The sequence below is a fragment of the Helianthus annuus genome, chromosome 16 (genome assembly GCF_002127325.2).
Source record: "Helianthus annuus cultivar XRQ/B chromosome 16, HanXRQr2.0-SUNRISE, whole genome shotgun sequence".
In the NCBI taxonomy this organism is placed as follows: Eukaryota; Viridiplantae; Streptophyta; class Magnoliopsida; order Asterales; family Asteraceae; genus Helianthus; species Helianthus annuus.
In genome coordinates, this window is record NC_035448.2 from 76,232,279 (window position 1) to 76,245,726 (window position 13,448).

The 13,448-nt window shown below is 39.0% G+C and overlaps 1 non-coding gene across 1 annotated transcript; it reads right to left on the bottom strand.

The window, feature by feature from the left end:
• Positions 1-11,792: 11,792 nt before the first annotated feature.
• On the bottom strand, positions 11,793-11,898 carry LOC118488504. The gene has a single exon (XR_004885044.1). It is a non-coding gene; the product is annotated as a small nucleolar RNA R71 (small nucleolar RNA).
• Between the last annotated feature and the right edge of the window lie 1,550 nt (positions 11,899-13,448).

Here is a 13,448-nt window from a genome sequence, read left to right on the forward strand (position 1 = left end):
CCTTATTACCTAGGATGTTGAGTCTTGCACGTGGAGCGAAGCGTCGTTGTGGATCGTTGAGAGCACTGTTCTGGTTATAGTCTGGTTTTAATAAAAACGTTTTTCCCATATTAAAACCAAGTTCTCTATAACCAATGGCTCTGATACCAATCTGTCACACCCCCAAAATCCACACGCGGAGTATCACCGCTTGGGAGCGTGACATGACCAGGATCAAGCCACCAATCATATTGAACATATCATTTAAATATTAAAAGTAATCATTACAACCCATCACAATATAACTGGTGTTCAATAAAACATAATTTGAGTAGCGGAAGCATAAGTATGAAAACCCAAAGTAAATCATAAGTTCAAATGTTTAAATGTTTAACATGGCATCCTCGATCCATGTCCCACAACGACATGCTCCTCCCTGTGCAAGCTCCATAATGTACCTAAGGTCCTGCAAGGCATGCAGCAGAGAGTCAACAACTAGTTGAGCGAGTTCACAGAAAGTAAGTACGTAATGGTAATTCATATGTTCATTAATGGGGGCTTCCCATGTATGTATGTACTACTAGTGGGGGCTTCCCGTGGTTACAGTTATCACTAATGGGGGCTTCCCATATTTATTCTTACTAGACTATTTGCAACCATGAGTGTTCTTCTTAACCCGAGAACAGGAATACGTACAAGGTCACGTAGGTTTTACGTGTGTGCCCTTCCCCGAGGACAGTGGTACGCGTGGGGTTTACGTAGGTTTTACGTAAGTGTCCTTCCGACCCGGAAGACAGTAGTAGGTATGAGTTTACGTAGGTTTTACGTAAGTGTCCTCCCGACCCGGGAGACAGTGGTAGATACTAGTTTACGTAGGTTTTACGTAAGTGTCCTGACTAACCTGAGGACGATGGTATATAGTCTAGCAATAGCGTAAGTACGAGTAATTTTCCAATTCAAATCTTCCAACCCAATTCCCAACCTGGGAATCCCATACCTTGGCTGTGTGAACTCACCTTGGTTTGCTCGGTATGTTCAACTATGTGCTCGCAAACAATCAATCAATCAATCAAGCCTAAGGTAATGCATTTACACACAGTCAGTTCATGTTGGTCAAGTTTCACATACAATCTATGTCACAAAGTGCTTGACAGTTAATCTCATGCATCGTATAAGCAGTTAATCAATTTCATGTCATTCATACTTCACATCAGAGTCTTTCACAGACTATTCTAATATCTTTATCCAATAATACGCTTAACTGAGTTAATAAGCTTAACTGGATTATTATATATGTCGGAGTTACCTTTTAACAACGTTACGTGCATAACTTAACTCAGACCATACATAAAATTCGGACAAGAGCATATCACTTAAAAGTTCGGACAATGGCCTCATAAGTTAAAAGCTCGGACCATGTGTATACATATAGCAAAACTCGGACAAGGCTTCATGGCCCAAAACTCGGACCATTATCATCTAAGTTTACAAAGTTCGGACTATGTATGCATCCTTAAAAGTCGGACTTTATTCATGAACCTTCAAAAGTCGGACCACTACTAGTCAAAAAGTCAGACCCTTTAATTACAAGTAAAAGTCGGACCTTGTGTCCTTAATAAAGTTCGGATCCCTTTGAGATAAAGGCCGGACCTTTGTGATATATCATTCTAAATATTCGGACATCACTACCATTTAAAAAAAATCGGACATATATATCTTAAAGAAATTCAAACTTGTGCCATATATAAAAAGTCGGACCTCTTTATTAAATAAAGGTCGGACAACATCCCAAAGTCATAATATTCGGACCCCTTTCAAGCATGCATATAAAGTCGGACCCTAGCAACCATTATAAAAGTCGGATCTTAGAAATCATCATAAAAGTCGGACATATATAGTCACTAAAAGTCGGACCTATACAAGCTAATAAAAATTCGGACCCTTATGCCTTTAAAAATTCGGACAATCATTCCCTACTTGCAAAACTCGGACACCCACTTCCCAATTACAAAAATCGGACAAACATTTCCCACTTACATTCATAAAGTTCGGACTTCACAACATCAAAAGTTCGGACTTCAACAAGCAATAAAAGTTCGGACCTTTAAGCATGAAACTCAGACAAACTATTAGTCATACATACGAATATTCAAGTTCATTGTAATTGTCACAGTTACGTTTTCACGTTTTCACGATTAAGAAACCCTAATATCATTGCATCTGTATTGCAGTAATCCAATTATCAATCAATCATTCTACATATCTTGTATCTTAATCGTCAGGCAACCGATTATACAACTAATCAACATCATTTTCACAATAATCAGAATTCAATCAGTAAATACAGAACTAGGGTTTACATGAATCACATAATCAAGAATTGATAACAACAAACAATCATTAAACAATTACCTTGGATTGATTCTAGATAAGAAGAGGAATCAAGAGTGATGAAGAGCTTGCCAATGATGAAGATGATGATTGCCAGAGAGGATTAGAGAATGTGAAAGTACGTGTTTTGATTCTTGGGTGATGATTAGTGAAAGGGATTAGGGTTAAGAGTGATTAAAGTTTCACTATTAGCACTAAGCACCCTTAAGTATTATCTATCACATATTACATGCACAAGATATGCCATTTACAGTTTCATCACCACATTCAAGTATTTGACAAATCATTCATAAACCTTATCAAATCCAAAACGTATACATTTACAAAGCAAACCAAATTGTGCAAGTAAACACTAAACAAGCAGTGAACGTGCAATAAATGCGAAAGTGGAATCTTGGAAACTCGAGTTGTCACATTATCCCCAGCTTGAAAGAAATTTCGTCCCGAAATTTAGCATGCGGTTACTGAGGAAGCTAGGTAAGTTGTATCGTTTACTGGTTTTCCTGGGGTCTGACGGGTGGTCCATAGGACAACCCTTAATCATGTTAAAGGACGAAATAATCCTTCACTTAATCGTGTAGTTATCTTGAATTAGATAACTACCGTTGCTTATGTTTCAGGTATGGCTTGGAGGCTAAAAGATGGATTAAATGCAGCTTTGGAGAGTTTGGAGATGAACGGGTTGAGCGTGGAACAAGAGACGAAACAAAGAAGACATATCAGCTCACCACCGTAAATTACGGTCCTACCGTAATTTACGGTGGACCTGGATTTCATCTGGAGCTCACCGTAAATCAGTTTCAAAACACCGTAAAACTTTTATGTTCACCGTAAATTACGGTGATACCGTAATTTACGGTGGAGCCTGACGGGAAAAGTGTAACTGCCACTTTTATTAGTTTTGATGGGGTCTTTTCATGATTCCTCATCATTGAACGGTTAAAGAACATCTTGGGGGCGAATTTTGGCTGTGTGGCTTGGTTTTGAACAATTGCTATCATTCGGTTTGTAATTTCGATTCGCATGAACATTGGATTTGCTACTATGATGATTCACTAAGCCATGTCTGGCTAAACTCTTCGGTGATCATCGTAGGTGAATGTTTCTATTAAACTTTGGTGTGTTTATTTCTGAATTTCTAGAATGATAACTTGCGTTGCTTGAATATCATGGTGTATGTTTAATTGCTTGTAATTTGTCAATCGATATTGCAATTTCTAGTCTTAATCGTACGTTCTTGGTGCCGTTGGCAATCGAGATATCACGGGAAGGGTTAGGGTTGGTTATTGATTAATTGGTCATCGGGAAACAACCTCGCGTTATCTAATCCGAGTACTTTGTTCCCTTTTATCACAACAATTATCTATACACGAGTTATGTCTATGTAACTCTTTCTAGTGGAATTACACACAATTGTTTAGAGAAACTGAATCCTAAGATGGTCATTGTTCTCTCCTAATTTGTTTTACAACCAACATTTGATTTGCAACTAGTTTTTAATTTAGTATTCTAAAACAACAATCCAAACTCTTGAATTTTAAATTCTGCAATTTTAGTTTAATAGTAGTTTAAGTACAAAGCTATACAACCGACATACCTTCCACATACTCCCTGAGTTCGATACCCTCTTACCACTATCTATAGTTGTTTTGGGGATTAAATTTTATAGTGACCACGACATCACGTCAAATTTTGGCGCCGTTGCCGGGGAGTAGTGCGCAACGTGTGTTAGTTTAATAGTTTTGTTTTGTTATTTTCGGGTTTACGCTGGTTGTGTTTTAGTGTGCAGGTACTTCAGGTGTATGCATACTAGGGGCTCTCACAGGTCATCACCGCTATCGTTTGATCCGGAAATTGAAAGAACGCTAAGACAAAACAGAGTTTTAGTACGAGAAAACAAGATCATTGGTTCACCCACTTCACCCATCACACCGAGAAACATCATGGCTGATTCTCAAATTCCACTTACAACGGGTCAAACGACCTCATCCTTTATACCTACTTCCACCCAACCATCATCAAGTACTACATTACCTAATACCACCGCCGAATTCACACCATCCAATGTCACCCAACCAATCACTACCCAAGTTGAACCCACCTTTACCTATAACCCATCCACCACAATCCCACCATTATCCCACTTCTTTCCCCCAACTACAGGTCAATCATCATCCACTTTCACAACTGCACCAAATTCAACCATTGTGCATACTACTTCATCCTTTAGACCACAACAATCGGGTTTTCAGTATTCGACCATCCCATTTGGGCAAACTTCGGGAACTCAAGGAGATGGTTATGATGAGGGATTTGAAGATTATGAGGGGTATGATGATAATTGTTGGTGCAGTTGTCTGTCGACTACATCTTCGTTCGAGTCTTAGAATCAATAGAATTGATTGTATATATGAGAAATAGTGTTTGTATAGGTTTTAGGTTGTTTGGATCGCTCATAGGGTCATAGAGTTCTTGGACCGCTTTTATGGACATGTCTGGAACCGCTTTTGTGGACATGTCTGGAACCGCTTTTATGGACATGTGTCACATGAGCGGATCAGAACGCCTATATATAGCCCGATGAGCGATTCCATTTGAAAAGAACAGTTGTAACAGTTAGAGAAAACGTGCCGAAGCTTTGCCGGTGCGAGATTTGAAGTGTAATCAGCGTCAAATCAATAAAACAAGTAGTTAAAGTGATCTGCGTGCTGTTTCTACCTTAGTTTCTTGTAATTCCGCACCTGAAACCAAGGAGAAAGCCTCTGAACGACTCGTTCGGGTCAGAATACGATCCTACAAGTGGTATCAGAGCTCAGGAGGAGGTTCTCTGCAGAAATTAGCCGGATTTCATCACTTTTTCTTACTTCTACACCTTCTTTTTCTGATTCGAGTAGATTTCACGGTCGGAATTTGCTCAATTTTTCACAGATTGTGCGAAATAGTATCGAGATAAACCCTAGAAAGTTTCAGACCTTAATTCGGTTTAATTTGGTTAAAATTGAATTTTTACTTCAAAAGCGGTTCGTGTTTGCTGACGTCATTTCTGGAACCGCTCGAAAATATAGTCAGGAACCGCTTATCCGGACGAATCAGGAACCGCTCATTCGGTCGGATTACCCTGGAACCGCTCATTCGAACGATCAGGAACCGTTTATCCGGACGAATCAGGAACCGCTCATTCGGTCGGATTACCCTGGAACCGCTCATTCGAACGATCAGGAACCGCTTATCCGGACGAATCAGGAACCGCTCATTCGATCGGATTACCCTGGAACCGCTCATTCGAACGATCAGGAACCGCTTATCCGAACGATCAGGAACCGCTTATCCGAACGATCAGGAACCGCTTATCCGGACCATTGTGAATCGCTCATCCGGTCGAATTGTTCCTGGATCGCTTATTCGAACTGATTTGGATCGCTTATTGGATCATTTCTGGATCGCTTTTTCAGACAATTTCTGGACCGTTTATTTGTCATCCAGTTTGTGTATTTGGACCGCTTATTTGGCATAACTGCTGTTTGATTCGCTTTTCTATCACATTTAGATCGCGTATTCGTCAACGAACACGTGTCGTTCTGTTTTGCGAAACATGGCAATGATGTTCGATGAACAGGAGAATTATTATTTCGAAAGATTTAATAACTGGAATAACGGATTTCTAAATGAGGGGTATAGAAAAATGAGCAAAAATGGTTGGGCAAAAAGGTTTAAGTATTTCGTGTGTCTGAAAGATGAAACGTTGGATGATCTTAAAGACCGATATGATGTTTTACTGAATTATCTGAAAGATCATGAGATATATCCGTCAACTGCTGAAAAATTGGAGAAATTTGCAGATGCATTACCAATTGAATGGAGTGAATGTTTGAAAAATTTAAGAGAGGACTCAAATTTTTCAAAACTACCTCTAAATCAATTCATCAGCAAACTTAAAGCTCATGAACTTGAAGTCAGTAAGAAAAAGAAAGAGATGGTTAAAGTTTTGGAGTATAACATGCTAGATTTGGATACAGATGTGATTGAGGAAATGTACAAAAGAGTTGCTAAATGTGTCAGAGCAAAAAACGTGCTAAAATACGATTTCAAACGAGGTTGTTATATTGATAATGTTGGTAATCCTCTTGATTTTGTTAAACTCTTTTGTGCAGGTAAATTTATGGAAAATGGAGAAAAAGCTCCAAAAGCTGAAGAATCGATGAAGAATGAAACAATGTGCTCAACATGCGATAACTTTAAGACTGATAATGACAAACTCGTGAGAGACATAGAAAGTTTGGCATCTGAAGTCAAAAAGTTGAAAGACGAGAAGCACGTTGCTGATAAACAGATTCTTTCTTTGGAAAAAGATTGTGAGAAGTTGAAAGCCGAAAACGACAAACTGTTGATTGATTTTAACAGTTTGACTTTGAAAAATCAAGAATTTGAGGGGCAAGTGAAAATTCTTGAAGATGGGAAAAATGTGTTTAGTAAAAACAACATTGAAAAACAAAAGATGATAAATTCCCATCTTCAGAAGATTGTCGAACTTGAAAAAGAAGGTGAAAGCGCTCAAAAGAGAATCAAAGAGTTAGTAAAAGAGCTTGAAAGCAAAAAGAAATCGTCAGAAGATGAGGATTTCTGGATAAAGCTTGAAAACAAGAATCTAAAAGCAAATGAATCAAAATTTCAGGAACAGATCAAAATTTTGATAAATGAAAAGTCTGTTCTTGAAAGTTTGAAGGTTGAGAATGACAATTCCATCAAGTCTCATCTTGAGAGAATATCTCAGCTTGAGGAAGAAGCTAAGAATTCCAGGACCAAGATAGATAAACTTGAGAAGAAATTGATCAGTTTTGCGACTAAATCTGACAAGTTGAATATTCCTTGTCCAAAACCGATCAATTCAGTTCCGATGAGTGAAAAGGCTACAAACGTTGACAAAGTCAAAGTCAAAGATTGTGATGATAAAACTGATGAGGAAAATGAGAAATTTTATTCAGCAGATGAGTCTGTGACAGAGTCTGATGATGAAAATGTTAAGAAAGAAAAACAAAAATTGTTTTTAAAGTTGAAAGAAAAATTTCAGAAAACTGTTCTGCAATCAACTGAAAAAGGTGAATGCTCTAAGCAAAAACCTGTGAAGAAGATTGTAAAACAGAATCAAAACTTTAAAAATGAAGGAAAAAACTCATCAGTACGATCATCCAATCAAAAGAAAAAATTACAAAAAATTGAAAATAAAAATTCAAAATTTGTTGTGTGCAGAACAAACCACAGTGCAAAAGCGTCAAAACCAGCACATTTGAGGAAGGAATATCACCAAGCCAGACAATGCTATGATCTGAGCGTTTGGTGTGAAGGTGGTAACTGGTATGATAACAGGGTGTGCTACAGCTGCGGATATCAGGGGCATATTGCTGTTAACTGCCAATACTGGAGTTATGAGACCAGGAGGTGCTACAATTGCAATATCAAAGGTCACATTGCCAGAGATTGCCCAAAGAGATCGCATGACAGATTGAGGGCTAATTCTCAGAAAATGGCAAAGAAGATACCAGTCGTTGTCAAGCCCAAAGAATTGAAAGTTTCGGGCCAAAACGTCAGAGAACAGAAGGTCAAAGAACCTAAAGTTCAAGAAACAAAAGTGAAGCTTTCACAGGGGCAGAAAGATCGACTGAGGAAAAAGAGAAAGAAAGCGAGAGAATATCTCGAAAAGATTTTGTCCTCGGGTTCATCCGACAGATCAAAGAAGAGTGCTGATGAATCAACTCCCTCAACTGCAAAGTCAAGCAAGTCGAATTCATCAGATACAAATCTGAGGACTAAAGAGGAGAAGAAAAAGAAGAAAGTGAAGTTTTCACTTCCTGGCGATGAATTTGTTTCTTCGAAAACAAAGGAGCCACATGTCGGCGATGAATCTGACTCATTAAAGTCAAACAAGCCACATTCAGGCAATGATTCTGGAATGTTAAAGCCAGAGGAGCCATGTATTGAGGTAAAGGTCGAGAATTCTAGTTTAACAATGGATGAGAAAAATTTTCCACCATTGTTGAACAAGAATTCAAAATCACCCAAGGCTGGTCAGGCTTGGGTGAAACTTTTCAAATAGAAAAACCTGACTTGCCGGAGCTCCCAGGTTTGTAAAAGTGGAGCATGAATCGGCATCTTTTTAAATCTGTGTTTGAAGATTTTGCAGGAATTGCCGGAGCTCCCAGGTTTGTAAGCGTGGAGCATGAATCGGCATCTTTTTAAATCTGTGTTTGAAGATTTTGCAGGAATTGCCGGAGATCCCAAGATGGTATCGTGGATCATGAATCGGCATCTTTCTTGAATTTTATTCGGTAACGTCAATCATGCAAACGGTAAAGAGGTTTGGTTGTGTTTGTGAATGTTTTACAAGTGGTACAGAGGATTCTGGACTGCATATGGTAAATCAAGGACATTAACTTGTACTTGGATTTTCCTACTTTTGTGTAGAAAACAAGATGATGAAGTAACCCCGTACCTAAACTGTTTGGTAAACAAACTAAGTTTTCCGGAAAAGCCATTTTGATTAAAACAAACTTAAGTGTTTTGAAATCATAATGGGAAAATAGTTTGTTGTGAGGGGGAGTTCTGATTGTTTATGCCAGGTGGATAGAGAATTGAAGTGATTCTCATCAAGTTGTCAAGTTTGTACAGTTTGTTTCAAATTTTCCCAGAAAATCAAAATTGAAACATATTTTGATTTTAGGGGGAGAAAAATTTTAAAAAAAATTAGAAAATTTGAAAATGTCAAAAACATTAAAAATTTAAAAATGAGTTTTGTTGTGAAAAAGAGGAAATGATTGTAAATCAGTGGACTATCACAGCATGCTAAAGAGATGTAATGTAAAATGTGATAAACGGTCTCACTAAAGATGTGACGATAGGCTCAGCTAGACTAGTAGATTTGCGATAACGATACAAACTTAAATGTAAAAGCCTAGTTCTAGTGGGGAACATGGTTGAAAGCATAGTACTTAGTTTTGTCCTTCTTGACTGTGTGCCTACTCGGTAATTGCTGAATGCCAAAAAGCATAAAACTGGTTGAGTTTGTGAACTTTCACAACTTTGCTGAAAAGTCGCTGTGATTGTGCATTTCATTTTGCAAAGATTTAAACTTGTTTGATTTTTTTATTTTGTTTAAGCATCGGACATCCTCTGCGTATACGTGAGTATCGACCTGGATGTTGTTGCCTAAACGTTCTGCTTTATTTTCTTTGGTGTTTCGTTTAAGCTTTGGACCTCCTCTGCGTATATGGAAGTATCGACCTGGTGGTTAAAGCCTAAACAACTTCAACTTGTTTTATTTTCTTATTTTGTTTAAACATTGGACTTTCTCTGCGTATACGGAAGTATCGACCTGATTGTTAATGTTTAAACATTCTGCTTTGTTTTCGCACATATCACAGTTGATGAAAGTTTAAAGGCATTACTTGAGTTAGTGTATTGCATGATGAGGGGATATGCTGAGATCGTGGGGTCCATAAGAACTTAGTGCATAATTAATATATCTTAAACGTATCGGTAAGCATTTCGAAAGTTGTTAGATTGAGCTTAAGTGGACAACAATATCGTCAATCAACGTGAATCGTTTAGAACTTAAAACGATTAGAAGCTTAACGGTGCTCGTGATGTGTCTCAAAAACTGATATGATCCTCTTACACAAACTCACAAAAATATGTTTGTTTTGCATTTAATTTTTTTGTCTTTGCATTTATGTTTCATATTTTCAAAAATCCAAAAAGATTTTCAACAACTGATGGTGAAGAGCTGATTTTCAAAATCTCAAAGGCTAAACTTGATGAACATACAGGTTGGTTAAGACATTTGAAATGTTTAAAATGATTCAGTAGATTGAATCAGAAATTGGAATGTTTCAAATTTGTGAAGCAGTGGTTTATTGAAAACAGTATCACATAATTAAGTTGATTCATTAAGTTGAATCACAATTATTCTGTTTTGTGATAGAGTGGTTGAGTTTTGCAGGTTTCTGATCCTGTTGCTACAGAGAGCCAGGAGATATATCAGAACCAGAGTTGATGAGCTGAACAGAGAAAGCCAGGAGATAATTTCGATGGTGGTAACAAAATCCCAGACGACTATCCTAGCAGAGTGATAGGGGGAGTCTGATGAAGGTTATAGCCAAAGAAAGTTAGATCCAGGCAGAATTCTTGAAGAAGACCGAACTATATCCGAGAATGTCTTGTTGAAGACTCTCACTGAAGATTCCGTCAACATTCAAGGGGGAGTCTGTTGGTGCAGTTGTCTGTCGACTACATCTTCGTTCGAGTCTTAGAATCAATAGAATTGATTGTATATATGAGAAATAGTGTTTGTATAGGTTTTAGGTTGTTTGGATCGCTCATAGGGTCATAGAGTTCTTGGACCGCTTTTATGGACATGTCTGGAACCGCTTTTGTGGACATGTCTGGAACCGCTTTTATGGACATGTGTCACATGAGCGGATCAGAACGCCTATATATAGCCCGATGAGCGATTCCATTTGAAAAGAACAGTTGTAACAGTTAGAGAAAACGTGCCGAAGCTTTGCCGGTGCGAGATTTGAAGTGTAATCAGCGTCAAATCAATAAAACAAGTAGTTAAAGTGATCTGCGTGCTGTTTCTACCTTAGTTTCTTGTAATTCCGCACCTGAAACCAAGGAGAAAGCCTCTGAACGACTCGTTCGGGTCAGAATACGATCCTACAATAATGGTTACGCTTATGGAGGTTATGGTGATCAAGGGGAGTTTGGGTATGTGCAAAGTCAATCTCAAGGGATGACAAGTGTTGGTGGAATGCCACAACAACAACTTATACCACAACACATTCGGCCGAGACCACAAGGGCCACCAATGCAACAACCTATTCCATTGCAACAAGTCCGGCCACAACATGTACAACAACAATTCCAAAGGCCACCTCAACGCCCACCGATGCGACAACAACAGTTTCAACAACCAATCGCACCACAAGGGCAAGTACCAAGGCCAAATGGTCCTATTATTCCAAGAGGTAGGTATGGTGTACCAAGGAGACACATTAGAGAAAATGTGAGGGGCATCGAAGCACATTTTCGGCCGGTAATCACTCAAAACCCTTCACCGGTAGTCATTCCTCATAATGATCAAGGGCGAACATTTGAAGTAAGGACCAACTCTTTGCAAAGTTTACCAAAGTACAAGGGATTGGCAACGGAGGAGCCTTACTTTCATTTAGAGGCTTATGACTCAATTTGCAACACTCTTGGGAGTCAAGGGTTTTCGGCCGACGATATCAAATTGGTATTATTCCAATTTTCTTTGGAAGATAAGGCGAAGAAGTGGTTTTACACGTTACCTTCGGCATCCATATATACATGGGGGGAGATGCAACAAACTTTCTTGGATGAGTTTTACACCGCCCAAAAGACCAACGATGCAAGAAAGGGGTTGAGAAGCTTCCAACAACAACATGGTGAGATGTTTCATGAGGCATTCGAGCGTTTCAATATGATGATTAAAAATTGCCCTCACCATGGAATTGAATTGTGGGAGTTGATGAATGCCTTTCACGAGGGGTTGAGTGCCGAAGATGCACGTGATTTGATGTCTATTACCGGTGGGACTTTTGGAACAAATTATGAGAACGATGATTGGGAGTTCTTGGAAAGCATGGCAACTACATCAAAGAGGAAAGCTCAAGCTTCAAGAAGAGCCCGACCGACCACTACCCGACCTCAAGTGCACGCCATAGATGATGGTAATGTTCAAACCACTAACCAAATTTATGATGTTTGTGCTTTGTGTAATGAAATAGGTCATGCGGCTGAAAATTGCCAAGGGATGTTGGAAGGGCAATACGAGGAGGTCCATGCGGTTCAAGGTCAAGGTCAAGGAGGAGGTGGTAGGAGTTACAACAACATGAACTCTAACACCTACCACCCCGGTTTGAGGAACCACCCGAATTTTCGATATGGGAACCCTTCAAATCAAGCCAACCCGAACTTTCAAGGTAGCCAAGGTAACTTTGGTTCACGCCAATCTTACAATAACCAAGGTGGGTACCGAGGCGGAAATAACCAAGGCTATCAAAAACAATACCAAACGGGTCAAGAACAAGGGGGTTCTTCGGGTGGAAACGAGATGATGGAGATGCTAAAGAGTATGCAAATGGAGATGCAAAAACGGAACCAACTTGATGAAGTGCGAATGCAAAAGGATGAGGTTCGTGACAAAAGCATCCAATCACTAACAACCCAAATGGGTCAATTAGCAACCGATGTGGCGGAATTGAAGAAAGGCAAGGGTCAACTTCCAAGCGATACTAAGGTAAACCCTTCGCATGGTTCATCACGAGGTAATGTTAATATTAATCATGTTAGTGTTTTGAGGAGTAGAAAAGAATTTAAAGCCAATTTGTTACCCAAATTGGTTGAGGGGGTAGTTGAGGATGTTACGGGTAATGAAAGTGATGATGAAGTTTCACCGGTTAAACCAACAGAAACAATTGTTAAAAAACCGGGTTTGGGTGAAAACGAAAAGAATGAAAAAGTTGAGGGTGAACCGAGTCAAGTCCCGTTTCCATCGGCTTTACTTGACCCGGGAAAGAAAAATTTTATTGTGTCGAGAGGTCCTCAAAAAGAGGAGACGTGGGACATGTTTAAACAAGTGAAAATAAATCTCCCACTTCTCGATGCAATAAAACAAGTCCCCGCTTATGCAAAATTCTTAAAAGAATTATGTACACAAAAAAGGCAAAACAAAAAGAAAGTGCCTAAGCGGGTGGATTTAACCGGGCAAGTGAGTGCGGTTTTAAATGGGGAGCTTCCTCCTAAGCTCCAAGATCCGGGCATGCCATTGATTAATATACAAGTTGGAAATTTTCAAATGGCTAAGGCGTTGCTAGATCTTGGAGCCGGGGTTAGCATTTTACCGGGGGGCTTATATGACCAATATGACTTTGGTCCGTTAGCAAGGGTGGAGACAACGGTTGTTTTGGCCGATTTGTCTCATAAGCTACCTCGGGGTATGGTTCAAAATGTAATTGTGAAAATTGATGAGTTTTATTACCCGGTTGACTTTTTAGTCTTGG